This window comes from Pipra filicauda, unplaced genomic scaffold (genome assembly GCF_003945595.2).
Source record: "Pipra filicauda isolate LSUMZ 115617 unplaced genomic scaffold, ASM394559v2 scaffold155_size1731166_pilon, whole genome shotgun sequence".
Classification (NCBI taxonomy): Eukaryota; Metazoa; Chordata; class Aves; order Passeriformes; family Pipridae; genus Pipra; species Pipra filicauda.
Genome location: NW_024104051.1, coordinates 1,048,727 through 1,063,765, shown reverse-complemented (window position 1 = coordinate 1,063,765; position 15,039 = coordinate 1,048,727). Strand labels below are relative to the sequence as shown.

The following is a 15,039-nucleotide window of genomic DNA, read 5'->3' as shown; positions in this document are numbered from 1 at the left end:
GGAGGCACCTCAGGAAATGTAATTCAGTCCTTACAAATAGGCTATAACTTAGTACCTATGGGTGTGGGGAGGACGGGGGAGAGCATCCTCGTTACTGAAACCATAAAAGTTACAAGTGTGGTATGTTTTTCTGTTTGCCTGGTGGAGCGGCATCCTGCGGCGGTGTACAAGCGGTGTACAGGCGGGCAGAACCCGCACACACACCAGCAACCAAAGGCTTAACATTTCCGCAGGCGCCTGCCCGCAGGTCGAACACGTGAAGCAGGGAAATGTCTGTGCCCAAACGTCTGTGAACGTCGCTCCCCACTTTGCCCCCCGAGGGGTCCTGGCAGGGTCCGGCACACGCGGACTCCATCGGCGCTCGGGACAGGGTCGGCGCCAAATCCTGCTCTTCCTGGGCACCAACCCTGCGCTGCGCGGGCTGCCGGCACCGCTCCCGCCCCCGCCTCCCCGACGGGCAGCGGCTGCGCCGGAATTGGACAGAAACTCAGGGAATCGGCTCTCTTCCCACCTCGGGAAGCGCCTCGCACGCACCGCGGGCTCGCTGGCAGCACTCACCTGCCGGGGCACAGAGCCCACCCGCGGGCTGGGAGCGGGGAAACTCACACGGGGCCCGCGGCTCGGCCAGCACAGGTCCGGCGCCCGGCAGAGCGCGTTCGCCTCCCGAAAGCGCGTCGCGTTCGGGCTCGCTCTGAGTTTTGCGGCAACTCGCGCCCGCTGCCCGGGCGGCGGGGTCCGCGTTGCCCCGAGGAGGGGAGGGAGGGGGTGCTGGTGAAGTACATTAGTGACAATATTAACGCCGCTGCCCGGCGAGGACGGTGCCCCGCGGGGCGGGCTGAGGCCAGGCTGCCCCCGGCGCTCCCCGGCCCGGGGCTGGCGGGGCGCGGGAGGGAGGGGGCCGTGCCCCGGCGGCAGGCGGCGCTCCGCGGCCGGCGCTGGGGCTGCGGCGGCGGCGAGCGGGGCCGCGCCGAGACAGAGCGCCCTGGGGAGCCGGGAGCGGGGCGCGGCGATGGAGCGGGGAGCAGCCGGCAGCGTCCCCGGTCCCGGCGGGGAGGAGGCAGTGCCTGAGGTGAGAGGGGCTGCGGGCGGGCGAGCGAGGCCACCCGGTGGGCGAGGGACCGGTGCTGGGTGGCGGCAACTTCGCCGCTGGCCGGCGGCACCGCCCGGCAAGTTGCCGGGTCCGCTCCGTGCTCCAGGTCGTGCGTGGGGCGAGGGCGCTGCCAGAGCCGAGACGAAGCGCGGCCGCCCCGCCCCTTCCCTCCCGCCGGACCCCCGCCTGCCCCGGTCCCGGGGGAGCTGGAGTCAGCCCGGGTGTCAGTCCCGGGTGTCAGCCCTGGAATCAGCGCTGGTCAGCCCTGGGCTACGAGCGGTGCCGAGCGCCGGCCGGCCCTGCCCGGGCACTGCACCCCGTGGGCGGCGGCGAAGGTAACGGGGCTGCGCTGGGGGCGGGGGTCGCCGGGAGCTGTAGCGGGGGCGCGGCCTCTGCCCCTACCCGGGCTGCCCGGGAGCCTTTCTTTGTGCGCTTGCTTTCTTCGGGTTTTGGGGTGTCGATTCCGTTTAGTTACAGAAGCAAGGTGTGCTGAGCTGTCACTGGAATGACGGTGGTGTGCCCGGGCGTGGAACTGCACGGGAGCCCCCAATCCTGTAGTTTTTGCTCAGGCAGAGCTCCCACTGGCTTGCCGAGTCCTTCTCAAGGTTTACACAAAATTAAGTCTCTGGTCAGGTTGCAACATCTACTAAAAAATATGTTTAGCTAACACGATTATGAATTTCAGTTCGAATACTAAGCAAAATTTGCTCTGAATAAGCATAGCAGTCATAGTTAAGTGTTTGCTAAATGCATTACTATCAATTTGAGTGCATATTATTAGTGTGATCAGACCATAAATTGTGAAGGAATGTGAAGGGACTGTCTTGATTCAGATCTACACCGTATGGTTTTAGTATTCCAGCTTCGGCACTGGTCCTGAAAAAAGGGCTTGGGGTTTGTCCCAAGGAAGAAGATATTTGTCAGTAAGACCTTTGGCGACCCTGATCACTTCTAATGGAGTCTTTCGGGAGAGAGATCTCCTTTCTTTGAAGTGCTTGTGCTGGAGTTACTTTTGCAAGAAAAACTTATTACCGCATCTTTATTCCCAGGGGAAAATTGGCTGGGTCCATGAAAAGTGCCAAACCTCCACCTGAGGGCATGTTTTTAGTTCAGCCTGAGTCACCAAGGTTACTTCAGAAGAAAAGGTGTCTTTTGAGTCTGCTTATCCCCTCCTGGCTATTTCCACGGTTCTGAAATGACTTGAGGGTGACCTTCAGAGAGGGAAGTCAGCTTTGCTCAGAGGATTTCAAACCTCTTTTATTTGCTCTTCTTAAGACTTCCCTAAAACAAACAAGCAGAGCATTTGGAAGGAAACCTATGATTGAATATTCAGCAATTCCTTTCTCCTGGGTAAAAGCTGGTAGACGTTTCCACTTGTTTTGGAAAGGTTTTTAGCCAAGCAAGAAAGATCTGATTTGACACTGCCGAAGTAAAGCATGAGGTAAGGCAAAGGAGGGTAGTTTTGGGGGTTTTTTTTACATCCCTCCTTATGTGGGGAAATGGGGTTAAAAACTGGGTGAATTGTTGTAGGGCTTTTTCCATTACACTTTTATTTTGGTGGGTTAATCAGTGTATCAGTTTCTGTGAAAACTCAAGACTTCTGCCTTTTAAAAAACATTAGCAGTATCACCAGATATTTTCAGGCAGTTCATATCTGAGACACTACGGCACTCACTAGAAGATTAACAGCACTTGGCCTTGTGCCTCTGGGCTTGTGCCTAATAATACATCGCAGGAGCACTGCATTAACTGTCAATAAATGTCTGTCATCTCTTTGGGTTTAATTACAGAATGGCTTCAGAACAGCAGATGAAGAAAAGTTTCAGCTCAGCTTTTAAATGTGATACAGCCCTAACTCTCGTGGTGCCTATATCTGTTGTCAGTGTCTCCATTAGTATAGCCCTGCTTTGTTTACCTGGCTTTGGTTTTTGAAGCCCTAAAATGTGTGAATTCATTTCTTTATTTTCCCTTTAGCAGCTCTGTGTTGATAAAACAGAAGAGAGAAGAGTTTCATTAGAATTTCATTTCTTTGCTGAACAGGATACTTAGGCAGGATTGTGATCGTCTTTGGATGCTTCTCATATTTCCCTTTCCTTTGTGTTTGATTTTGGGAGAAATCCTTTTATATGCCTGATGCTAATTTCAGGACAGTCTAAGAAATTGCTCCAAAGTAATTAGATTGTGTCTTGCACTGAACCCATAACTGTCAGGATCAGTAATCAAGCCACTGTTGGATGGATTTTTAGACACTGTGGAAACCTTGGGCTTCTCTAGCAGAAGACTTGTCTAATTGGAGAGGCTAGAGCCAGAAAAACCAACAGGAACTGACGATGCTATAGCTAAACTGTGCTAATATCACACACTGGTACTCTTGGTACAGGATGAGTACTGAGGTGAGGAATTATTTCAGAGTACTGTCTTCTAAAAGCTCAACATAGCTTTTAACTTGTGAACTTGCATGTACACAGCTATTTGATTTCTTGTTTTGAGCAATCGGGGGGAAAGACTGAGCTGGATGTGATCCCTGGGTCCTCAGATTGTTTGCAAGGCAGAAAAAGAGGCAGCATTTTAAGATTGAATGGATGATAAAAATAAATGTTTGATTTGAATGGTTTTAAGAGAAGGAACAGCTAACTGGCTACCTAATTTGTGTTAAATTTGTGTTAAATTTGTGTTAAATTTGTGATACAGATGGGTCTCAGCAGATATGGGTCTCAGCAGGGGGTTCAAAAAACTTTCAGATGCATGTAGATGATAAGGATTGAGATTGTTCCTTTTCAAATGTTTTGCAGCTCTACTAAAAAAATGAAGCCCTGTCAGCTCTGGTGAGGTACCTCTTTAAATACTCAGTGGGCCTTGAATTGCATTGAGTAATTTAGTTGCTCAGTTAAGACATTAGTTTTGCGTTATCTGTTATTGCGTATTTCCCTATTCAGATTAATATCTTCATCGAATTGACTATGACACTCTTTATAATCAGTCCACCTTACTGCTTTGTTTGAATCAAGCCTTTTTAAATACCTATTAATTATACCTAGTGAGTTACTTGGTACTGCTTTCCTGGTATATGCTTCTGTACCACGCAGCTACGTCCAATTTCAAGAGGCAGTTTAGCCCTATGGAAAGTCAGACTCTGTTGCTTCTGTTCCTCTTGTGCAGTGACGTGCCTGTGGAAGACCTTTTCCTTGCTCCTCACTTTTTTTTTCTTTTGCAATAGGCTAAGATGCCAAAGCAGATTAAGATTCTGTGCAGTGTGGTTAAACGGTGAGCAGAATGGAAAAAATAACATTTGTAAAGGTTGTGGTGCTGGTCATATTGGCTGATGAAGGACAAGTGGCTTTTCCCTGACTTCCCGGGAGAATGGGCAGACACTCCCTATGTTATTTAGGATAAGAGAGGGGCCAGAGTCACTCTGCTTTCTTGATATTGTCCTTTTGCCCTTGCCAACTCAAAAATCATCATGGTTTACTAAATGTTGATGTGCTTTAAGATGAGTGCTTTACATCTTCAGACTTTCAGTGCTTTCACTATCCTTGGGTGCATGCATTCCACTGAAGAGCAGTTTCTGGAGAATTTTTCTTCTTATTAAATATTAAAAATCTTTATGTTTTTTCACCCTGGAACAATGATGAGGAGTATACAGCCTCCCAGCTTCTTAACATGAACTGGCATCTCTGATAATCATTCAAGTTATACGAACAAATTTGCTGTTCCACAACCATTTGGGGATAAAATCTAAAGCTTTAAAGCAAGTCAGAGGTTTGTGGTATTTTTTTCCAAATGACAGAAAAATAAAGGAGGAGTTTCAATTACTGTAATTGAATCAAACCGTTCTAATGAGTTCCTACTCCCGAGTAGAAAAGGTCCCAAATGATTTCTTTTTTGTTGTCTTTCAGTATTCTAAATAACTACTTTAAAATTAAGGATAATTAAGACTGTTACCTGTGATGCCAGCTATTGGTCAAGATAAATGTAAAACCACTTTGTTTACAGGATATCTGCACAAATAATGGTTCTCCATGCTCTGTGCTACTTGGTTAACCAGTGTCTTTCTGACTTCTCAGTAGAATTTGTGAAGTTCGTTGAAAGCAAGGGATCAAAACTGAAGTGCGTTAAGTTAGAACTCTGCACAGGTTGCAGGAAGTAAATCGATATTTGACAAATGGGAAAAAACATGAGCATTTAAAAGGGAAAATTTGTACCCAAGATTCTAGGAATATTAAAGCAATAGAAATAAAATAAAAATAAAGCATTAAAAATGTATCCTTTCAGTGTTGTTTCAAAAGGCAAAGAATTACACGTGCTGGTATTTATGGAGATTATTCTCACCTTCTTTTTCAGAGCTTTGTGTTTCTTGAAGAAACAAATAGTATTTAGATTGAGATGGTAGCCAGGAGAAGCACTTTGTAAATACTAACGGTGTAGGGGTTTTTGGCAATTGACTTAGAACCGTTTATCTCAGCCTTCTCTAAATGGTTCTATGAGCAGAATAAATTGTCTGGTCAGGGAATAATGGGTGAGATCCATCTTTGTCTGTGTGCAGAGTTGTGCCAGGATGCCCACTGCTCACCCTTCAGTGAATGGGAACTCCATGGGAATAGTTTGGACTGTACTGGTGATACCCTTTTCTGTCTGAACTCCACTATTCCTCAGGGAGAAAAAGGATCCTTACACATAATAGAATCATAAAATCATTTAAGTTGGAAAAGACCCTTAAAATCATGAAGTCTAACTGTTAACACTACCAACTCCACCACTATGCTGGCTTTGCTTGGTACACTTGGGGTTCAGTCATGGGACTCTAGAGAGGATTTATAAACATGTTTAGTTGCTGAACATGTATATATCTCTTGCCACCCTGTAATTTTTTTAAAAGTGTTTTTAGTCAGACACATTATTGGGATGGACTGAAAATGAGGTTTCTCAGATGTACTGTAAAGCAGACATAGTGTGTTAGCTGTGAAGCAGATTCCTCACGTCATCATTTTATGCATATTTGCCCCACTGCCTGAATTACAAGACATCTGTGATTTTAAGAAGTTTAAGGAGAAACTGGAGAGATTAAGGAAAAAGGTGGAGAAGTAAACCAGTCAGATTTAGGATAAACAATCCTCTAGGAGTTTGGCACAACAGTGAGAATAATTTTCTCATGCCAAGCCTTGTACCCTTAAAAATTAGGCCTAACTTCAAGTCTAGCACATTTCTGAGACTTGTTTGGCATTACTGGGCTGTTAGTGGCCTAAGGCGGCAGGAGTTCATTCACAGATAAACTGCATATGTGTTTACACTGAAGCAACACTGAATTGCATGAGCAATAATATAAGAACACTATATTCAGAATCAACAACAGTGGGAATGTGATGGTTTAACCACACAAGTGATGCAGATTAATGAAGGAAATGATATGTGATTTGCACTAATGAGTCGAGGTCATGTTGTTTGCATGAGTGATATAAAGCAACATCAAATAGGAACCTGTCCCACTGTCTGAAGGTGGTTATCATGATGATGGACAGATTTTTTTCAGTGTATAGAAAAAAGCTCTGGGTTGTTTTTTGTTGTTGGGGATTTTTTAAATATAGTTTTAAAAATAGGAACATCCTGCTTTAGAAATGAGATGGAAACAACTTCTAGAGAAAGTGCAATGTCAACACTGTAAATCATTGAAAATAGTCAGATAAAGGATAGACTGAGCTTGAGGGAAGATGAGGGGTTTTTGAACTTCTCACAGTGAAGTGTAAGAATCCTAGGTACTCCATGCTGAACAGATTGTGATGGACGGCGGAAGAAACAGTTGTTTTCTTTCAGATTATCAGTGCAATTTTTTCATCTGGTAAAGCCAGGAAGACAGAACCTCTGTGGAGACCCTGCAATCACAATATAAATTCATTCAACAAAACTCTGAGTGAAATCCAAGCCTCTTTAGAGCTTTTCAAATATTATTCCAAGGCTAGAGTCTGTATGGGTTGGAATTATACTTTATCCTGACCTGCCAGGATGAAATTTTTACTTGGTTCTCACAAATGAATTTCTTCCCTCACAAACTGCCTGTGATAATGTTAAGAAGTTAGGGAGGAAATACTTGAAAAAGCAGGTATTTCCTCGGACATGGAGCATATCTCAGAAAATTTAGTTTCAATTTCTGACATCAGAAATTATTGCTTTTGGAGATCACTATAAAGTGCTTCTAGTTAATGAAGATTATGGTAGACCATCAAGACTGACTTTTGTGAATTTTGCAGTTATACTTTGATGGCAGACTTGCTATGTGTCTCTGCAGACAGGCTAGTACCATTTTGCTACCATTACTGGACCTTTTGCCATCTTTTCAGTCTGCAAGACTTTGTTGTTCAGTTAAGCTGTTAAAATTGATTACAGTAATGCATGTTGATGTACAATAACGCATGATGATTACAATAATGTATGTTGACATTGTTCTGATCCTGCCTCCACTCTCAAAATAAAGACTGGCCTTACCTGTCTGGCCTAAGCAATGAGCGAAGTCACAAGAGGCTTGTCTGTGGTTTTTATTGATGTGTATGAGTATGCTTACTTTGAATGGTATTATTTATAGAATGGCTTTCAATATACAGAAGCATACAGTAAAATCTTGACCTTGTTATGTTTAATTAGGGAAACAGTTCCTGTGGCAGTACTCAAATTAATATATTCAAACTCTTAGTTTCCAGCCAAGTTTTATATATCTTTCCCAGCTTCCATTCACTGAAATTGTGTTCATTGTTTAAAGGAAAGTCAAATCAGTGCCCTAGGGATGTCTCCACTGTTAAAAGAACCACAGAATCACAGAATATGCTAAGTTGGAAGGGACCCACAAGGATCATCAAGTCCAACCCTTAGACAACCCTGCACAGGACCATCCCCAAGACTCACACCACATGCTTGACAGTATCATCCGATTGCTTCTTGTTCAACCTACAGGAAGGCAGGAACAACTCTAGTTGCACCAGTTCTAGTTCAGATAAAGCTGATTTGCTATAAGTTCTGTACCTAGAATAATTTTGTTACTGTGTTCTCGTCTGTCATGTTTTTCAAGGTCATTTATTCAGATTTGACTTTGAGCTGTAGTTTTTAATGTTATTATATGTCTGCAAAGTCATCAAAGGTTTCAGGAAGGACTTTTCTGAGTATGACTCTAAAACCTGCAAAAACCTTTGCAAATATATATGGAATAAGGAAGCTGACAGGGTTACATATGCAAGAGAGAAAAAAGAGAAATTTTGAAAAGTGTTTTCATGACAAGTTTAAATAGTCTTGAAGCAGGTATTTTATACCTACTGATTTAGAAACAAAAGGTTGAGTCCTGTGAGGCTTTGAAATGCACAGCATGCACAACCTTTTCTTTATCCACCAGGAGTAGAAGCAGCATATTCTCCACACTTTCAAGAGTCCCAGCATTTGGTGATTGTAGATTGCAAATGGATATCCCCTTTTGTATGTATATTCTTCAATGTAAATGTCACTAAAATATTTCTCGGTTTAGTATTAAATTTAGTGTTTCTCTAAAAACCTTATTTTGCTTTCAGCCTCTCCTGGTGGTTTTATGAGGCTTCAAGCCGTGAAGGCTTCCTCTGGCTATGGAAGAACTTGAATTTGTTCTGCAGGATTCTGTTAAGGGCTCTTCAATGGGAGCAATTCCTGGCTGCATGGCAGGGAAATGTTCTGTTCTTTTTGGCTATGCTGCAGTAAATTAGAGGAGCCTGTCCAGACCTACCTTTGTGTAAATGAGAGCACACCTTGTCCTAGATGTTTTTACTTATATTTCTTTGTACTTGTACAGTGGTCTAGAGTTAAAACTCTCAGAGTTAAGGATTAATAATATATTGCCCTTGGGCTAAGCAAGAGTAAAACTCCTGATTTTATTTCTTTTCTAATTTTAAAATTAAAAAAATGAGGAAGGGGCTCATCCTGTCAGACTTTACCCTTAGAATCACAGAATCATAGAATCTCCTGAGCTGGAAGGAACCCACAAGGATCATCAACAATCATGGCAACAATTTGTTATATAGCTTAATTTCCACCACAATCTCCTAGTGCTCTTGCCTAATTACTTTTCAATTAAAGTAGGTGATCCTCACTTAGCTTTTTTCCCTTCACTTTGAGTTCTGAGATGGTGGTTCCTCACTTGGGTCAAGCAAGAGCAGTCTCAGGACTACCTGACTTTGTCTGTTTCTAGACATGCATGATCAGGGAGGCACGCTTCATCTGGAAGTCATTTTAGCAAGATCTGTTTTTCTCCTTCAGGAAGGGAATCAGCATAAATACCTTCAAAACATGCACTTACTTGGACTTGGCACAGCAAAACTATGTTTTCTGTAGGTGAAAATCTTAACTGAGCAGTTGCAATCAAAGGCTGGCTGCTTCTCTGCACTGTCCCAGTGGCATAAAATCATAGAACAGTACGAGTTGGAAGGGACCCTTCATGAGTAATTCTTATTCACACAAACAAACCTACTGCATACATTGGTATCCTGAAGGTGATGGGCTCATTTAAGTACAGGGTTTTGAGAGTGGGTCCTTATAGGACATTTAAAAACCTTTTATTTATCAAATCTCATATGCTCTAATTACTAGTTCAGAGTTCTTATGCTTTGTCATGTTAATAAGTGCGGTGAATCACTTTTCATAACCATTGTCTTTCTCTGTAAGCTCTGATAGTGTCTGTGGTAAACTGACAAATAATACCTGTTCCAATGCTGTACATGTGTATGTGCATACTTTTTTGTTTTATATCAAACATGGCCCCTTGTTAAACAACCTACTCCAATTCTAAATACTGGAATTTTTTTCCTTTTTTTTTTTTTTTAAGATTGTCTAGAATTGATTTATTCCTCAAATGAAGGGATCTACCTTTAGTTTAGGTGAGAGGAGGCTGGTGTATGATCTAAGACTTGTACTTTGATATCTTTTAATGAACTGGATTAATTGAGATTCTTCTAAAAAGTGTTATAAGGGGGCACATTGCCATATGCATGTATGAGTGTGAAAAAACAAAGTCAGATGAGGATTTGTCATGTATAATGACAGCAGACCGATTCTTTTCTGAAGCCTCTGGAGTCAGCACTTCCCTGGGCTCTTCTTGCCTCCTTGTTTGAGAAGATTTTTCAAGCACATTCAAAAGATCAAAGAGGGTTGGTGACATGTTTCCTTTCCCCCCTGTGTTTGCTTCCTTGGCATCCTTTATTCTGATTATTCATGCCTGAGTATCCTTGCAAAAAAGGACAGTGTCCATTTGTTCTTGTCTTATCCCTGGAGATATGGGTAAATGAACTAATTATAACTATAAGCTAAGGGTACTGTTTATTGTAGAAGGCTGACAAGCACCAGGAGTGGGATAAACAGTAGGTGCAGTGATAGCATGTGCCCTTGGTGACCTGTGCAGATTAAGACGTGTTGAAACTTGGATTGCATCTCCCTGGAAGAAGGAAAGAAGCCAGTTACCACCATCCTGGCCTTCATGGTGTTAGCAGCAGCTTAGACAGGATAGATTTCAACCTTCTTTACTGTAAACTTCACCACCATCACTTCAGCAGTGTCTCCAGGATCCTGGCTTCATACACTGCAATCTTTGCATTGAACTTTGTCACAAGAGCTATGTGGGGCCCATAATGACCTACTTGACAGAATTTTGATAATGCTTTCTTTCTCAATAACCTAGTTATTGCTGTGTATTACCTGCCTTAGCTCAACCAACCTCAATTACAGGAAGAACTGTTGAGAAGACAGAATTCAGATCTCAGAAATCCACAGAAATAATTTGCAATCCTGTCAGAGAGCAATATTTTCTTACTTATCTTCTTCCATGAATTCTTGAGAATCTTGAGTATGTCAGTTTATACCACTCTTGGAATTCTCAAAAGCGGACCATTATTAAAACGAAAAAGTATTTGTACCACAGAAAGTTCCTACTCCACAATTTTTAAGTTATTCTATGAATCAGTGGAGATTTCAGTGCAAAATCATGACGCAAGAGACACACAGCTGCAGTTAAATTAAATAGCATAAGAAGGGTATAAAAGAAATCAGGCGCTTTGTTTTCAGAATGTAAATGAAAATGCAGTGTGGAGGTTTAGGGTCAAACTACTCCTAAGAGCACGATTTGTCATGGATATGCATCATGAAGTTCTTTGAACTTTCCAGTGAAGAATGTTGTATTAAATTCCGATTTTTTCAGCCTATTTCCACTTATGAAAGCTAAGACATGGTCTGACTGAGTCATTGTTGGAATTTCAGCTGGCCATTAAATGTATTCAAATAGTCATAATGTAAGTAGAATTTTCCACTTTCACTTAAAATAAGTTAGTGTAAAATTACCACAGACTGGTATTTCGACTTCAAGTTATACTAGATAAAGTAGAACAGTGTTCAGGCTGTTTATCCATGCATTTGGCATTATTTTCTGTCCTCTCTAGTCACAGGCATGAGTTTTGCTCCATTCATTTTGTACATTCACTTAACCATTCACAGGGATAACAGCTGTCACCTTAAGTGGTTTCATGGGCACCAACTACATATTTGTTGGACTGTCTCTGAAAAAAGGTGTGGATCCTTACAAGCTGTGATCAACAATGCTTTACCTCAGGTTTCTGAATGAACTCCTAAGCCCCAGGTAGGGACTGGATGAAAGACAAAGACGAGAGGGAGCACAATACTGTGCCTGCATTGGGAGTGGTATGTAGCTTGTGTCTCATCCAGTGAGAGTGAGGATGAAAGACAATGAATGACTGTGATAAAAGAGTGTCCCTTTGCCTCTTCCCTGATTTCAGCCAAGTCAACTGGTAAGTGTTGGAGTGCCACAAAACAACATGTTGGTTTCTAAGGATCCAAGGATGGATTTTAAAACATTTGTATGTTGCTTATTCGCCCATGTTATATTTCTTCTACACCAGTGGGTTCTCAACAGCACAGCAATAAGTATATTAGCACACTTATGGTTAGGGTTTCATAATTATGTAAAAGGAGTCTCATCTATCAGTTTTTATTTCCCGTCCATATTTTTTACCGTGTGTTCTGAGATGCCACCAAGTGTCTCTGAAACACAGTAGCAGTAGAGGTTATTAAATCCATAGTCCTAAAGGAAACTAAACATTTTTAACAGAAAATAAGACAAAGCCCATTTATGACGTATGTTTATGTGTTAGATGGGTGCATTCTTTCTTGCAGCTGCACTTAGTGACTCTGATACAGTTCTGGCTGCTGCCAGTGCCTGCCTTTCCCCAGAGTGACAGCTGCTCTGCTTCTCGGGGGAAGAGAGGGAAGTATGAGACCTGACTCCTCATTTGCATCCTTTCTTTTTTATTATTTTTTTGAGTGGATTGGCAGGCATGGGTGTGAGAGAGAGTCAAGTCCCTTGAAGCTTTGCAGAGGCAAGATGTGCAAAAAGTGGTACCAAAGTCCCTCAGCCAGGGAGGTGATGTTGGGAGTGCCTTCTGTGAGCTGGCATGCAGGACACAGCAGGAAAGAAGGCTTAGGTGAGGCTGCAAGAGGGAGGTTTTGGCTGGAGCTTCATTTCAAAGTTTTTTTAGGTCAATAGGTTTATTGCACCCAGGAAGGGCTGGGAAGTTAATGGTTGTGTACATGCATGGCTAGAGAAGATAGGAACTAAGCTATAAGAGCTCTATTATTGCACTAGGCAGTCCTGACTCCTTACGTCTTTAAAGTCTGTCTTCATTAGAAGGTACTGCTCAGCCCTAATGACACCTAGTGAAGCTGTTGGGTTTTTATAACATGTTACAGAGAGAGTCTTAGACTGGGCCTAGGAGAGTTCTCCCACTGCCTATCTCTGCTGCTCCCGTGATACAGTGCAAAGGAATCAGAACAACACTGTGGCTTCCATCCACCTTCTCAACCCCATGTGCTACTCACAAGAAATCTGAGACAAAAAAGACAGTGTCACATGCAGAGCGAGAGTCTGTCACTTCCCCCCATCAACCACTTCATGTCTGTGACTCAGCCTGCCATGGACCCCCAGAGAAACACGTGTCCCTGTTGTATCACTTGGTGCAACGTGTGGAAAAGAAGCATCTGCTACTTTGAAGGGTGCCTAAAATGCCAAAAACATATTTCAGCACTTTGGGGTGGGGCGAGAAGACATTAACCTGCAGCTAGGTAAAGTGCATGCCATTTTGGGGGAGACTGAGCTAATGGACTGAAGTACACAAAGCTGATTTCCTCCAGAGAGGATGTGAGTGAAGGAGGGATAGGCAGCAGCATATGGCAGTTCAGCTCTGAAAAGGCGCTGTGTAAAATAGCACCTCCTTATTTAGCAGATCAGCTTCCTCTGTGGGTGCCCCAACTTGATTTTGTAGAAGACCTAATTCTTTCCTTGATAACTGAGTGGATTTGGTCTGGAAATAGAGAATCTCATGGTTCCTCTGACTGAAGATTTTTCCAAAGTGGAAAGACACTATCAACTTCAAGGCAAATAACATATGTTGGAGGAGAATTTTAGGAGGCAGCATATCAAGATTTTAGGCCTTGAGAAAACATTTGGAAAGCATTTCATAAGTAAGTAAATGCAAGATAGAATCATGGGGGGAAAGAAAAAGTCTATTTACTTTCATCCACTCCTTAGCTGGACAAAATCAAAGCGAAATCTTTGCTTAATTGTGGACACATCTTGGAAACATCTGCAGGATGATGCTTCAAATAACCTCCTTCCTCCTGCTCTGAAAGGTCTGCAGGCTGGAAGGGGAAGCACAGGTAGAATGAGACTGGGGCTTAGAAGAAAGACAAATTGTCTTTGGTCTGGCAAGTTGCAAATTTATTGTCATCTGAAGCTCCCTTAGGCTCGATCTCATGCTCTGTGATCACCTAGAAGTCATGGAGCACTGCCAGGAGCTGGCAAGCAACCGATAGTAAGTCACTGGCATAACTAGAGTCATAAGGTTGGAGTAGACCCAAAAGGTCAGTTATGACAAAAATAACTCAGTGTAACTGACAAATTATGTTTTCCTATACGCTGTTTTGGCCACACACCGTTATTTTCCATGTTTCAATTCAACATAAGAAATACTAATCTTCAAAGCAAAAATTTGAGCTGGAGGCATGCAGAATACTCATTTCAATTTTGACTTCCCAACATGTTGCTAATCTAGTACAAAATTTGCTGGCCTCGCCCTCTAGGAGAAAAAAAGAAAATAAAGAGATGGTGAAATAATCTGTATCCATCTGCCTTAGGGAAAGCAGTCAGGTGGTGTGATTTCACTCAAAAAAACTGTAAGTGATGACAAGAAGCAAAACTTAGAAATGTTCATGAAAGGGAAAGAAATGTATATTCTAGGAAAAGATTGCACTTTTGGTTTTATGGTTTGTATAGGATGCCCAAGTTCTACTTCTAGGCATTGAATGGCAGGTGAATTAAGACTGGTTGAGGCTAACTAGAGAGGTGTGGTCGAAATTTGTAGTTATCTCTTGTCAGGGTGAAAGACTATCCTTATGTCCTCTTGCACTGGTATTGAATTTCAGCAGACCAAATTTTGAAAGGTTTTAGAACTGGCAAGGATAATGAATTGAGATAAATCTGTGGAGGGAAAAGAAGTTGAGGAATCATAAAAAGTGCTGACAGTCAGTTAAACTTACTAAACTTTAAGTCTAAAGGTTACATGTGCTATCTAGCAGTAAGAGAGAAGTCTAATCAAAAGAAAGACAGTTTGATACCGGTCCTTGTCCTAGAAGGTAAATGATTATGTGAGAAAGAGGGGCATATGGAAGGTTAAATGTAACTCTTGCAAATACTCACTGGAAGTTTCAAGCAATGAAATATCCAGAATTAAACAGAAAGAAATGGAACAATTTAAAGTAACAGTTATTGAAGCATAAAATAAATAATTGGAAAAGCTCTTAAGAACAATAGGAATATAAGTCAGCAAAACAGAATGACTCTGAAATAAATTATGAATGTACCTATTATACAGGTTTATTTTTTCTGT

At 42.5% G+C, this 15,039-nt stretch overlaps 1 protein-coding gene across 4 annotated transcripts in view; it reads left to right on the top strand.

Annotated features, from left to right (window-relative positions):
• The first annotated feature begins 314 nt into the window (after positions 1 to 314).
• The window catches only part of KCNG2 (potassium voltage-gated channel modifier subfamily G member 2), a 57,312-nt gene continuing 42,587 nt past the window's right edge, over positions 315 to 15,039 (top strand). Inside the window, exon 1 of one of the 4 annotated variants that reach the window (XM_027721528.2) lies at positions 315 to 633. The gene's annotated coding sequence lies outside the window, so the exon portion shown is untranslated. Of the gene's footprint in view, positions 634 to 1,026; positions 1,070 to 1,350; positions 1,426 to 2,306; positions 2,532 to 15,039 lie in introns of those variants that run through there. The other 3 variants (XM_027721527.2, XM_039379100.1, XM_039379102.1) reach the window with 3 other exon arrangements.